Source organism: Anastrepha ludens, chromosome 6 (genome assembly GCF_028408465.1).
Source record: "Anastrepha ludens isolate Willacy chromosome 6, idAnaLude1.1, whole genome shotgun sequence".
NCBI lineage: Eukaryota > Metazoa > Arthropoda > Insecta > Diptera > Tephritidae > Anastrepha > Anastrepha ludens.
In genome coordinates, this window is record NC_071502.1 from 74,513,435 (window position 1) to 74,528,235 (window position 14,801).

Sequence of the window (14,801 nt, forward strand, 5' to 3'; positions counted from 1 at the left end):
GCTAAAGCGGTTGTTATTGGTGTTGCAAATACGCTTCGATTGTTTCATTTTGATTTTTCACAAAAAAGGGAAAACTATGAATACTTTGAATATTTTTTTTTATTGAGGGCTAGCTTGAATTTTCGGACTTAAATTTTCATACAAATGACACGAATATTTTATGAATAATGAAGGGGGGTCAATTTAGAGATATCGGGTTTTAAATTTAAATAAAACAACGAAAATTCAAACTAATTGGCAATCTTAATTATCTGCCGATGATGCCGCCAGACCAAAAACCGCACCAAACAGTGACTCGTTGTGAACGCATTTGTTTCTCTACAGTAATGTGTGGATATTCTGAGCCCCAAATCTGACAATTTTGCTTATTGACGTAGCCACCGATGTGAAAATCAGAAAAGAAGAAGAAGACTCACCACTTTGGAAGTAGGTTTTCAATATTTCCCAACTTTGTTCAAGCGTATAGCGTCCCATTTCGTAAATGTCAAACCTTTAAGTAAATTATGAACACATTTGACATGTTATTTGTGTTACCATTCTCAAAAAAATAGGTGGTTCAAAAAGCAAACGCTATATGGCCCACCCTGTACATAGATTGGCGTTGGTTTCGGAATTTTCACTGCTTCACGCATGATCTGTCAAAAAACCCCTATTGGAAGAAGTACCTCCAATCTAATCACTCTTTATAACCCTTTCTTGAATATTTTCTTGAAATTTTTCTTTATTGTTTTAAGACAATTGCCGCGAAGTGGTTAATTAAGTCATGGAAACAGAAAAAATTCACACATGGCAACGTCAGGTAAATATTGAGCTTATTATATAATATATAATATATATGTATAAACGTTAGGGCGGGTTGATTTAAAAATCGCTCATTGCTCTGTGAAAATCGTATTCTAGGGATAAAAATAAGAAACTTTGCCGAAGGAACCATACCTCTAAAACGATTGGGTCGAACGAAAAGTCCCACTTTGACCCATTTAGAGTGCTCCAATCGAGTCCAAATGTATAACCGACCCCCACTAACTTTGGACGACCGATCCACCCATGCCAGTGGCACACCCCCTGGAACTCCCCTGGGGGACTCCCCATACAATCATTTCAAAATATCACCATTTTTGGTCTTTACATGAGAAAATAAACTAAAATGTTCGACCCAAATTGGAGACATCAGAATTCGTTTTAGAGGTATGATTCCCTCGGCAAAATATCTTAGTTTGATCCCTAGAATACGAGTTTCACAGAGCAATGGACGATTTTTTTGCCTCCCCACAAATCGACCCGGCCTAATTTATAAGCATATTACGTTATATTATTACGCAGATATCTATTATATATACACAATTGGGGCTTACACCCTTTATGGGTGTTTAGCGGAGCTTCTCCTCCTATATGTTTCGATATCGCACTAATAGTTCCATATTTTATCACTATTATGAAGTTTTCAATAAGACATTCGCCCGAAAATATGTGTGTCTTTAGCTTCAGAGGAACCAAAATAAAATCAAATCATATATTACTTCAAATTCAAAGTTCGAAATTCCAAAAAAACAAAAACAAAAACAGAAACAACGGTACGTAAAATTATTATAAAGTCATTTTAACAAATTTTTTGAATATCTTTGGTTTGTGCTGACCGTAGAATAGTAATAGACAAACATACATATATAACATAGTATGTTCTGATAGACGGGTAACTGGGAAGGCTATAGGCTCTGTGGTGATGGGATCAGAATTATTTGGTGCATGCCTGATTTTCCTTCCGATCTCTATGAGAAAACTCTATATTATGCTATGTAACAACTTTAGTGCAGATCCAAAACTAATACCCAATTGCGGTTATAATCCACGTTTTATTATTTCTGTTTTTTGTTTGGCAGTGTAGTGGAATTTTTCTAATTTCTGCATAACCAAGGCAAGTAGGAAAATTTTTTATTATCAACTTTTAAATTAATTATGTATGGGGATGAGTGGTGTGGCATATTATACTTTACTCTCTTTTCTCCATTCCATATATTTTTTTCCTTTGACTCACTTCTCAAACGCGAACACCGGCCCTACATTAACTTGTCAGTTGTAAAAAATGTAAATCAATTAAAATGACGAAGCCTCTTGCTTAATTTTCCTGACCAAGTGATAGAAACTTAAATTTAGGTCATTCTTGCTCAGACCCAAAAGGCACGTGAAAAGCCAACTCGTAATTGAGGGAAAGCTGGAAGTGAGTTAAGAAGGGAAACATTTTGTATAGAGACAACCGAAGAGCGTCGGCCTGACACTTTTCTTAACATTTCCGCTATCGCAATAAGATTAATATAAGCATGCTTTCCTTGGACTACGGAAAGGAAATGCAAGCAAGAATTTGAGGGGAATAAGAGGTCACAATAGAGGCACTAAAGTGAAATGGAATGAAGCAAGTGACATTTGTAAGTGACAAAAAAAAAATAAAAATAAAAAAAATCCATTTTGAAACGCAACAAATGTTAATTATTTCAAAGTTACAAACATACTAGGAAAGTGAATAAGTAGCAATATTGTTGTAGAGATGGGGTTACATAAGTCGCAAAGGACAAGCGGCAAGTTGCAGCTGTAACAAAGTTGCAAAGATTTAATAAAACTCAAAATGAAATAATAAAAGCCCAATGGAGATGTCCGAGCAGCAGTGAGACAGAGGAGACCAAGTCAAATTAGTGGATCTGCGATGCGACACGGCCGCGGGTACTGGTGAACTGGTTAAGACAAGCGGAAGTAGGCTGCGTGGAGTGTTGGCAAAGGTGGCGAGGGTGGTGAATGGTGAACAGCGGACAGTTTGGACATCCATTATATGTACTAAAGCACCAAAGGCGAAAACTAAAGCCGTCCGCGTGTATTCTACATAATTTAGTGCTACATGAACTGACAATAAAGTTTAGCGCTGAGTGCGCATAATAAAGCTCTGTTGTGAATGCGAGCAACAAAGTTAACAGTAAAGTAACAGTAATACGTATGTACTTACTTATATATCCTTAGCGACGAACAGTGGCAAGAATTTGCAAAACATAATTTCTCATCAATTTAAAGATAGATGGTTCGAGACATGCTCTGAAAACTGAAAAAAGTTATTTTTACTTTGCTTTATTAATCACCAAGGAATTTCAAATATCTGTATGTTATTTTTCCATACAAGCTTCTAATGGAGTTGAGAAGTATAACAAACTGCAGTTCATATTATTATACATATTTCATATTTCTTAATAAAAATAACAACTATTGTAAATGTTTATATGATGCAAGAAAACATAGAAGAATCTAGTTCCTTATAGCAACATAACAACAAATCAGCAGATATAATCTGTAGGCAAAAAGTAAAGTGAATTTGGTTGTAAAATGAAAAATCTTTATTAATTCTTGTAAATCAATTTCATCCACTTCAAAATAATCCTCTCTCGATGAAATACACTTATGCCAACGATTTTTCCAATCCCCGAAACATGCCAAATAGTCCATTTCCGGTATAGCCATCAGCACTTTCTTCGATTCAGCTTTTATCTCCTCAATCGACTCCAATCGAAACCAAGAGTTGTTGGCCCATAACTCTGGCCTTTTTAGACGAATTGCTTCACGTAAACGAAGCATAACGCTCAAATAATATTCCTCATTAACAGTTTGGCTAGGTGGAAGGAATTCATAGTGCACCACTCCACGAAAATCGAAAAAAACTGTCATCATGACCTTTATTTTTGAACGACTTTGACGTGGTCTTTTCGGTCTGGCCTCGCCTTTAGCACGATATTCGCTTGATTGGGCGGTTGTTTCAGGGTCGTAAGCATAAGTGCAAGTCTCATCTCCCGTAATGATGCATTTGAGCTTGTCCTGATAGTCTGAAAGCATTGTTTCACACACATCAACACGACGACTTTTTTCCAAGAAATTGAGAGTTTTCGGTACCAAACGAGATTTGACTTTTCGTAGGCCCAAATGGTCTTTCAAAATGGTTTTCACAGATCCTTTTAATATTCCGATCATATCAGTAAGGTCTTTAACAGTCAACCGACGATTTTTAAGAACTAACTCCTTCGCTTTATTGACGTGTTGGTCATCTGTTGACGTCGATGGTCGTCCGGAGCGCTCCAAGTCATCAACACGTTCTCGACCCTCTTTGAAGTCTTTGTACCACTTATAAACATTTTTCTGCGACATGGTCGAATCACCAAACGCCTTCTGCAACATGCTAAACGTTTCCGCAGCCGAAATTTCATTCCGCAAACAAAATTTGATGGCACTTCTCTGCTCAATCAAATCAGATATTGTAAAAATCGAAAAATGCACTCTTGGTCGTTTGGTAAACACAAGCGTAAATATATTACTGATAATGACATTCACATGAAAGTTGGCCCAGATGTTATTAACAGTGCTGCATACTCATGAAAAAAATAACTAGAGCGAAATTTTAATCCCGCGAAGTTTGACAAATAAATTCACCTTACTTTTTGCCCACAGTAGTAGAATTTGGGAAGCACACATTTTTCATTTTTCCTGTTTTTCAATAGTAAGAGGAAATAATTACTACATTTGATTACACCTGAGAGATAGTAAACTTTCCTAAGTTATTATAGCAAAAAAAAAAAAAAAACAAATAATAAAATAGCCCTCTCATCGTTTGAGCAGTTCTTCCTGTTTTGGCTGCAGTTGGAAATTCGTTTCATGATTTTATAACACAATTTAGCTTACAGGCACTCCCCTTTTGTAAGTTTATACAATTTGTGTCCTTCCGAGTAAGATTTGCTTCAGAATTCAAAATGTGTTGTACAAATCGGAACATTCCCTCCATTTCTATTAGCGTACATAAATATTTTGGGGCTTTATTTCAATATTTTTAGATCCAGAGACAAATATTCCTAACAGCAGTCTACGGCATTTTGACTTTTTACTTCTATATACATCTGGAGCCTTGAAATACTTGAATTTGATTTCAAATCCTGCCGATTTTGATTTATCTTCTGCTTCATTTTATTTTAAATTGTTGTTCAACGGAAGTTTTGTAATAAGAGCCCTGCGCATATATCATCGTTATCATCATCATCATTGTGACTTTCACGGTGCGAGCATCCATGTTGCTATGTTTAGCAGTGGACTCCAACAATTCAAAAAGCCCCTCCTCTCAGTCGTTTTTTATGACATTTACAATCTTGATATAGCCGATCCATCTTCATCGGTTAATTTTTATGCAGGTGATAACGTCAAAGAGTTCGTACAAGTTGATGAGCTCGTGGTTGTACTGCTTCCTCCATTGATCATTTTCAAATTATCCTTAAGACGATTTCTGATTGAGGTCGAAATATTGAAAACCAAATGAAAATAAGAAGATTAATTATTTGTAGGCGATTAACATTTTAAAAATTAGAAAAACATAAATTTTTTGCTATCCATTCTTTGCAAATGATTCCCTTTCATACTTCAAGTACGAAATAATAAGTGAGCGGTGTTGGTTGTTTGGTTTAAGTGGTGATTCTTCCAGAATCCAACTAGTGCTTCCGCACTTGTTTGCCAGTTATTTACAGCATGACTATATCCAGTCTGTGTGGTTCAGGAACCTTATCAGGTTGTTGACATCTAAGCCAGACAGCTGTTCCAGACTCTCGAACAACGGTTTACCCAGGGTTAACATTCTGTCCTTCCATAGGGCAGGGCATTCGCAGAGGAAATGGAAGATTCTTTCTTTTTTATCCGGTTGTTTACAACTATGACAGTATGTGTTGTGAGGGATGCCCATTTTGGCTGCTTGTTCTCCCACTGACCAAAAGCCAGTTATTACTGCCGTTAGTCTCCACGCGTCCCGTCGTTTCATGTTGATCAATGTTGACGATTGCTTAAGGTTGTAGGTGGGGCATAACGTTCTGCCAATTTTGCATTTTGTCTGGTCTCTCCATCTACAATCTGCGATTCGAAGTTATTTTAGGGAAATTGCACTCTTGACTGCACCTAGTGGTGTGAATACCGAGTCTGTAAGAGCGTTATTCATGGCAGATCCCCCTCTTGCCAGTTCATCAGCTTTTTCGTTATCTTCTATATTCCGGTGTCCCGGGACCCAAATTAAGGTTATTCTATGGTTTTCACTCAAGTTGGTGAGGCTATTCCTGCTTTGCTCCACCCCTTTAGAGGTTGTTGTAGCTGAACCCAGTGCCTGGATTGCATCTTGGCTATCCGAAAGAATAGCGACACTGCCCTTAAAAGAGGGATCTGCGATTAGTAGCCTACAAGCTTCCCCAATTGCCAGTACTTCCGCCTGAAAGACACAGAGACGCACAGATCTTTCAATTTTAAGTCTATGAGAATATACATAGGTATACCAGCTCCAACACGACAATCCATTTTACTGCCATCTGTATAGACTGTAGAGTCGAACTTGTTTAGTGAGAATCCCTTATTCCATTCTTTCCGAGTGAGCGGTGTAATGAGCTTGAGAAAAAAAATAGAATTTTAGAAACCCATTCTTGTTCTGTGCATATTTTTTCGGCCACAAAATAAATGTAAAAATAAAAACCAGTTTCTGTATGGCGATTTTCTTAAGGGGGCATAGAAAAACATTATGGAAGAAAATTTTAAATAGGTTAAATCTATCAAGTAAAAACAAAGAACAAAATAAGAGAACGCTAAGAGAACAAATCTTCTTTTAACAAAATATGCACTTAGATGGAAAACGAGGCCTAAAACTGATCTATAAATTTGCTATACATAATTGTACTGAACTGAATATTTAATAAATATAAAAAACTCATCGCTTCATCCTTTAGAAAACTTTTGATTTCGATTTAGGTTTAGTGTGAAAGTGTATTAGTTTTAGTTATTACGACATGGTTCTGGGCATGATGGAAAGAATACTGAGATGGCGCCTATCGTGGTCCGTTACTTTACTCTCAGCGAATTTGACAACAAGTTACGTGATTTTAGCTCCAGTATGGCCAGATTACCATTTTCGTAGCTTGATTTAGCTCTTTTTTTTTTGTTATTTAGTCTCAGAGTTTTAGTTCTTTCTTCATGACATTTTTCTAGCCTATTCTAATTAAAATGTAATGTTTATAATTTTGTAAAATATACATTTTTTTCTTAATTAGTTAATTAATTCACTTAGTTTTAATTAGCTTTACTTTTTTTACCATCTGGTGGCATTGCTCGCGATTGCAGGTGTTGTTGGTGTGCTTCTGCTTTCGGCAGTCAAATCTCTCTCTCTACTGTAGTGTTGCCTAACTTTGGATATAAAAACGCACCAAAATGCCCATTCAAAGAAAATAACCCAACAAATTTTTATTGAATCACTTAAAGAACTTTGTATGCGTGACAAATTGTCTTTAAAATATGCGTTTTCTTTTAATAAATGTGTTATGCTTATGTACAATTTAATTAATGATTTTTTTTGTTAAGCGAGACTATTTTCTTAAGGGAACGACTTACTTGCTATATTTGAGGTTATGCAACTAGATAAGGTACTCTTTTTTTTAAAAACGTCAGTATGGTTTCTTTAGTATTTTCTGGTATTTTGTGGCTTATTTTTGCAATAAGTACGCTTCTTGATGCCCTATGTCCCACTAAGGATTCATGGCAGGGAGGAGCGATTACACTTCTTTGGTTTTAATCCGCATTCAGTAAATTCAAACGCCTTTTAAAATGTGTAAAAAGGTTTTCAATTTTAAGAAGGGTTGAGAGAGGGACATTTAATATTTTTGCATAACCTTAAAGGGAGCAAAAAATTAAGTTCACACTTTCAAAATATCAAATTTTATAAAAACTAATTTTCATTAGCACTCAAATCTTCTCGGAGTGGCCTTTTTTAACCTTCTTTTGTATAATAATACGGTTTTTTTTAGCTTAAAGTTTCGGTAGCTTTAAATTAAAAAAAACAAAAACACGAAATTTCAAAGTTTTCGCATTTTCGGTATAAAACAGCACTAAATTTGTTGCGAAGAGCAAATGGTTGGCAATACTGCACAACTTGGAAAAACGTGACGTCACGTACTTTCTGATGGGCGCAATCTTCTTTCTATCATTCTTAGGTTCTGGGATTCGAAAAAGAGTTTCACGCAAAGTAATGTGATTGGATTTTGTGTAAATTTGTGTGCTAAAACTTTCGGCAGAATGCACGGAACGGCGTTTTCAATTGATGAATACCTCGAAACTGGGGCCCAGAAAATATCGAAATTAAAATAATAACAAATCGTGAGTGAAAAGTTTTAAAATGAAATTAGAATTTCCTCAAATAACTGGGCGCGGTAGCTTGCCCCAGTCGTGTATTTATAAGCTCAAATCAAGATTTGTGGAACTCAAGATGGCAGACAATCAAGAAATCAGTCCCGACAGCATGAGTTTCGAGTGAATTTCTGAGAACAAGACAATTTCATTGATGATTATAGGACAGGGTGATGAACCATTCAAGTTACGGCTTCCATCCTAAACAACATTGTCAAGAAAACAGTAAAATTTATATCCCAATATTTGAAATCATGTTCATTACCTAGGTGTTCATCCGATTGTTGGTATTTAGTAATTGACATTTGCTTAACCCCTTGCCGTGCCATTTATTTCGACGAAACTGGGGCCCAAGTGTTACGCGTGCACGCGTGGTAAACAGATAATAATATTATAAGCCAACGGGTTTTTAGCTATTATCTTTTTAAAGAGTTGGTTTAAACAGCTGACGCACGTTTCGTGTTTTGTTTCACTGTCAAACATCTTCAGTTTGGTCTAAGAAAGTTTATCGCGCGATTCTTCCATTTTATGGTCGGTTAAATCGACCCACTGAAGCGGCTATTCGAGCTATTGTCACTAAATTTAGAACCAAATTTCCATTATGGGACATCAAACCACCAACACGCTTACGTAGAGTGTGAACTGACGAAAATATCGCAGCTGTATCGGCCAGTATTAATGATGACCATCAATTATCGATTCGTCTCCGTTCGCAGCAATTGGGCCTCTGTTACTCAACAACGTGGAAAATTTTGCTAAAGGATTTAGGTGTGAATCCTTTCAAAATTCAGCTGCTGCAAGAAATGAAGCCGAACGACCTACCGCAACGCAGAATTTTTGGTGAATGGGTGCTTGGAAAGTTGGCCGAAGATCCACTTTTTAATTGAAAAATTGTGTTCAGCGACGAAGCTCATTTTTGGATCAATGGGTACGTAAATAAGCAGAATTGTCGAATTTGGAATGAAGATCAGCCAGAAGAATTGCAAGTATCCAGAAAAGGTCACAGTTTGGTGCGGTTTATGGGCTGGAGGTATCATTGGACCGTACTTCTTCAAAGATGCTGCGAATCGTAACGTAACTGTGAATGGTGAGCGCTACCGTGAAACGATATCCAACTTTTTTTGCCCAAAATGCAAGAGCTTGACTTGCATGACAAGTGGTTTCAGCAAGACGGTGCCACATGCCGCACAGCACGCGTAACAATGGACTTGTTGAGAGGCGAGTTCGGTGAACATTTTATTTCACGTTCGGGATATTTTAGATTATTTTTTGTGGGGCTTTGTTAAAGCTCATGTCTATTCAGACAAGTCTGCTTCAATTAACGCATAGGAATGCAACATTAAAGCATTTATATGTGAGATACCGGCCGAAACATTGGAAAGAGTATGCCAAAATTGGACTAAGCGGATGGACCATTTGAAGCGCAGTCGCGGTGATCATTTGCATGAAATAATCTTCAAACATTAAATTATATGGACTGTACTATCGACATAAATAAAAATTTCATGGATTTTTCTGAATTTTAAGTGTGTGTTTTTGAAAAACTTTTCTATAGCTTTAAAAAATCTCCCTTTACTTTGTAACAGTAGTTATGAGACTCGTGACTAACTCTGGTGGCGTACAAATAGAAACTAACATTCAATCACGACCCAGGCTCCTGATATTTACGTTTGGCCCGACGATCTATTCACGAACCTGGCTCGTAATATTCATGTTTGGACCAAAATTTTCATCACGAGTCAGACTCGATATGCTTAAGGCAAGAGGTTAATCTAAGCCTGGGTTAAGGTATGCAAAAATCCCAATATGCCGCTGAGTGCTGCACTGACCAACGTTTCCTTAGATTTGGATTTTTATTGTAGAAACTCCAGGATTATGAAAGTCCATTGCAATAAAGATTCGAGTCTTTGTATATTCGAGCTGCCTTCCGTATGGGTACAAAACGAAAACTATAAACACTGGCTGCTGCATAACAGCGCTTTCAACTGACAGCATGTTAAGTTATATGAATAACGAATATTTTTTTATCATATGAAAAAGTGGAAAATCATAAACAGAAAGTATTACAGTATTTAGTATATGCACACATATACTCGTACTATAAATACCTACCTTCCTCAGGCAATATGCTGACTCCAACTCACTATTACAACATTCACTTTGGACGAAAGAGCAGAAAAAAGGGAAAAATAGTGCGTCTGCCTCACAAATTAAGACCAACGTAAGAATGAGACCGAAAATATAAAACTTTAGCAGCCAAAGCAACAGTTCGGGCGGCAGTTATTACCCAACAACTCAATTATTCAGATAAGCCCAGCATTGCCGGGAATGGTAAATGCTCGTACTATATGTATTATGTAATGGCGAATGCGAAGAAATGAATAAGGATGCTAAAAACTGAAACGGAAATGCAACGCCAGCAAGCTTTACACTCAGCTCACGTTTGCGTTATTGTCTCGCTTTGCATCTTAAGAAGCAGTTGGCTATCATGCCACACCTTCCGCCTGCCACCGTGCAATGCTATAAATATTCCAGTTTTACGGTCCTTTTGGGTGTAATTTCAAACCGTACGCAATGAAAATGACGCAAACAAGAACATTAATAGACAACCCTATAAGCATCGTAAGCGTACTACTGAACAGAAGCAGAGTACTCGTACTTCCATGAGCTGAGAAATTGCTGTGAAATTCATATAAAGCGAGAATATGCTATGGTGTCAAAGGGAGCTTGTAAAGAAGTTAACCGCTCATGTTGCATTCGCTAGTAAGCAGCCAGGTTTTTATTTTTACATTCCCCCAACTGCAAGGGGTGGGTGTGTGTGTGATGGATGTTACTGTGCACGTGCTTGCATTGGTGGTAAACAGTGCTTTTTAGTGCAGCGAGTTTATAATTTCCTTCGCAAAAAAGAACGCTGATGCGGTAAATCGAAGCACAGTGCAGAAAACTTAGTTATTACAGTATGAAAAATATTTTTTAAAATCAAAAAGACTGCAAAACATTTAAGAATAAAGCAAAAGAACTAAAGAACTCTGATGAAATACTCGTATTTATTTACACATACATATGTACCTATGGTGTTTAAAGTTTATGAACAACAAGTCCTTACAGACTACTAACACGAGTTAAATAAGATTATATACCGGATTTCAGAAGGTTAATAAAACATCATTAGACAAAGAAACGGCAAGCTCGATGAGAGATGAAATCTGGGTGAACTCTTTAAAAGCGCGTACCATCTTTGCGTTTCGGGCACAATTTGTTTTATTACACTGCGTTACAAAAACGAACTTTTTTTCTGTCCTATGAACCAAATATACTTTTTCGGAGAGGGGAGGAAAAATAAAAATACACGTGTATCGGCGATTTTCATGTACACGTCAGAATTTTTTTTTATGTATAAAATATAGAGCTCGTAGTCCGCCTGTGTGAAAAACTTTGGATCAATTTTTAGCCCTTTTTCCGTGATTAAATCGCGCTGAATTTCTATACGCAGACTCGTAGAAATGTTTTTATTATGTAAAATTAAAAAAAAAAAATTTATCAATTCTCAAATTTTCTTGAATTTTTGTTTTTTCTAAAAAAAAATTTTTTTTTTCTAAATTTTCGGCATAACTTGAAGGGACTCCAAATTTTTAAACAACTTATTAACCTTTAATTTATTGTTTCATACAACACACTCTGTGCCGTTTGTGTGTTTGTTACAGTTCCGGAAGTTCCGATCATCTGACAGTTGCGCTACTAGGAGACGTATACTTTGACAATTGTTTTAAGTTCTGTGGCGCGAAAACGTCTTTCTGTATATTTTATCTTACGAAAAATGCAGTGGCCGACTCGAAATAACTTTTGTTACGTTTGTGACTTATTCGCACCAAGTAAACATTTTAAAAATATTACGAAAACAATGGTTAATTCGTTTCAGAAAATATTCAAGACTGCTTATGTTCCGTACTTGTGGTATACTCCGGAAGTCGTGTGCGACTATTGCTATAGAAATGTATGCAAGTTTACTGATGGAAGGTCAACAATAAACTACTCTGTACCAACAATTTGGCTACCACGTACGGAGCACTGCAGTGAACTGTGCTACTTTTGCGTAACTTTTACTCAAACTAAGGGGTACCAATACTTTCGCCGCAACAAAATTCGCTACGCTAATGTAGAATCGGTTATTCCAGCGGTTCTGTACTCACCAGAAGATCGTATAGCGGCTTCAATGGAGATTTTTGATGATGTTCCCGAATTAAGGGATGAGAAACAACATTTCTTGCATCGAATGCGAGATGCGGGGAACCAGAAGTATCGGAATTTGTACCAACACCCAGTGAACTTGGGACTGCAGTGCCGCATTTAGTAACGCAAGCCGACTTCAATGACCTTATACGAGAAGGAAATTTGTCAAAGAGAACAGCCGCACTGGAATATAGTGGCGGCTGATTTTAAAATAACAGCCGCTGGTGATTAAAATTTTTAATGTAACAATTTTTAATTTTAATATAATAAAATTAATAAAAAAATTCGGGGTTTTATATCTCTATTGTAATGCGGAGTGAAATACCTTTCTTTTGATACCCACATCGGCATATCTCATGCAATTTTTTTTTTTTAATTTCGAGCAGGTGGCAACCCTGTGAAACATTGTCAGTAGCAACACCTAGGTGAGAAGTCTATAAATGTGATACACTATCTGTGTGTCCAATTTCATTCAAATCCGTTAAGCTAATCCTGAGATCGTGTGGCTATACAGATATGCATACAAGAATTGCTCGTTTAAAGTTATAAAATACAAAAAAAAAAAAAAAATTGTGACGTGTACATGAAAATCGCCGATACACGTGTATTTTTATTTTTTATTCCCTTTCCGAAAAAGTGTATTGGTTCATAGGACAGAATGTGTGTAACGCGGTGTTATAACTTCCATAAAAAGGGTAGGAGTTTCGAAGTTCTCTTCTTGGAACAATAAACAGCAAAATCTTCCTTCATAATGCCATATACAAATTTACTGACATAGCAGATGTTCTAGTTTCTAGAGGTTTGAGATTTAAAAGAAGTAAACGAGCATTATATGATGGAAGAGGTTCAGTAAATTGTAAAGACCGCAAAATCATGCTTGAGAAAAACCTTTTGAATTTTCTCAAACCTGTTGGCTTGCAAGGTGTTTTCAGAAAGTGTATGAAAAGTATGAGTCTATACCAGTTTCAGCCTTATCATCTCCATCTTTAGAAACTACAGGGTGGGCCATGTAAAATTTGCATTTTGAATCGGCTATAAAAAAAAAACGAATCAATATTTTTTCAAACTTTTTTTTTTTATTTTGAACATTGAACATTGTCATTTATGAATGAAAAATAATATCGTTAAAATGACTGCCACGACTGGCTTTACAGTAGGCCATTCGATCAACCCAATTTTTAAGCACATTTTCGATTGTTTGGGCTCAAATTTCATGAATGGCAACTTCGATTTCGTGTTTTAAAGCATCAATCGTCTCTGGATGGTTCGCATAGCATTTGTCCTTAACGGCTCCCCACAAAAAATAGTCCAACGGGCTTAAATCATAGCTCCGAGGCGGCCAATTGATATCGGAATTTCGGCTGATTATTCGGTTTTCAAAAACGGTAGCCAAAAGTTCGAGTTTAACTTTGGCAGTGTGACAAGTTGCACCGTCCTGTTGAAACCAAATGTCGTCCATGTCATCCTCTTCAATTTTTGGAAACAACTCGTTGAGCATGTCACGGTAGCGCTCGCCATTTACTGTAACCGCGGCTCCTCGCTCATTTTCGAAACAAAATGGCCCGATGATGCCGCCAGTCCAAAAACCGCACCGAACAGTGGCTCGTTGTGGATGCATTTGCTTCTCTACAGTAAGGTGTGGATTTTCTGAGCCCCAAATCCGATAATTTTGCTTATTGACATAGCCACCGATGTGAAAATGAACTTCATCAGAAAAGAAGAAGACTCGCCACTTTGGAAATAGGTTTTCAATATTTCCCAATTTTGTTCAAGCGTACAGCGTCCCTTTTCGTAAATTTCCAACCTTAAAGTAAATTATGAACACATGTGACATGTCTCAAAAAAATAGATGGTTCAAAAAGCAAACGCTATATGGCCCACCCTATAGTAGTGCTGTATAGCGATAAACTTAGCACAACAAGGGGTTATTTAACATTTCCAATTTCTTCGATTCCGCAGTAAAAAAACACGGTAACAACGGAAATTGAATTGCTATATTTGATTTTGATTTTTAAAAGTGGTACTGCTAACTTGACACACATCTCATGAGGGTTATCATAATTATTATAGAGAGAACCAACGCAGTATCTACTGTAGCAATTTGGAATATATTCTGTTTGATAATTTATATATTATTTGGAACAATAAATGCCCATTTTATGAGACTTAGATGGAATCAAGCCAATTTGCATGTATCAGAGTCCCGCTTTGATCGAAATGAGGGAAAATTATATTAATCTAATGAATACAGCATGGTTGATGAAAATTCCTATACACAGCTTCGTAAATAGTTTTTAATCCATGTAACAACTTCAGTCCGAACACTCTGTGTTAGGAATTTGGCCGAGCTC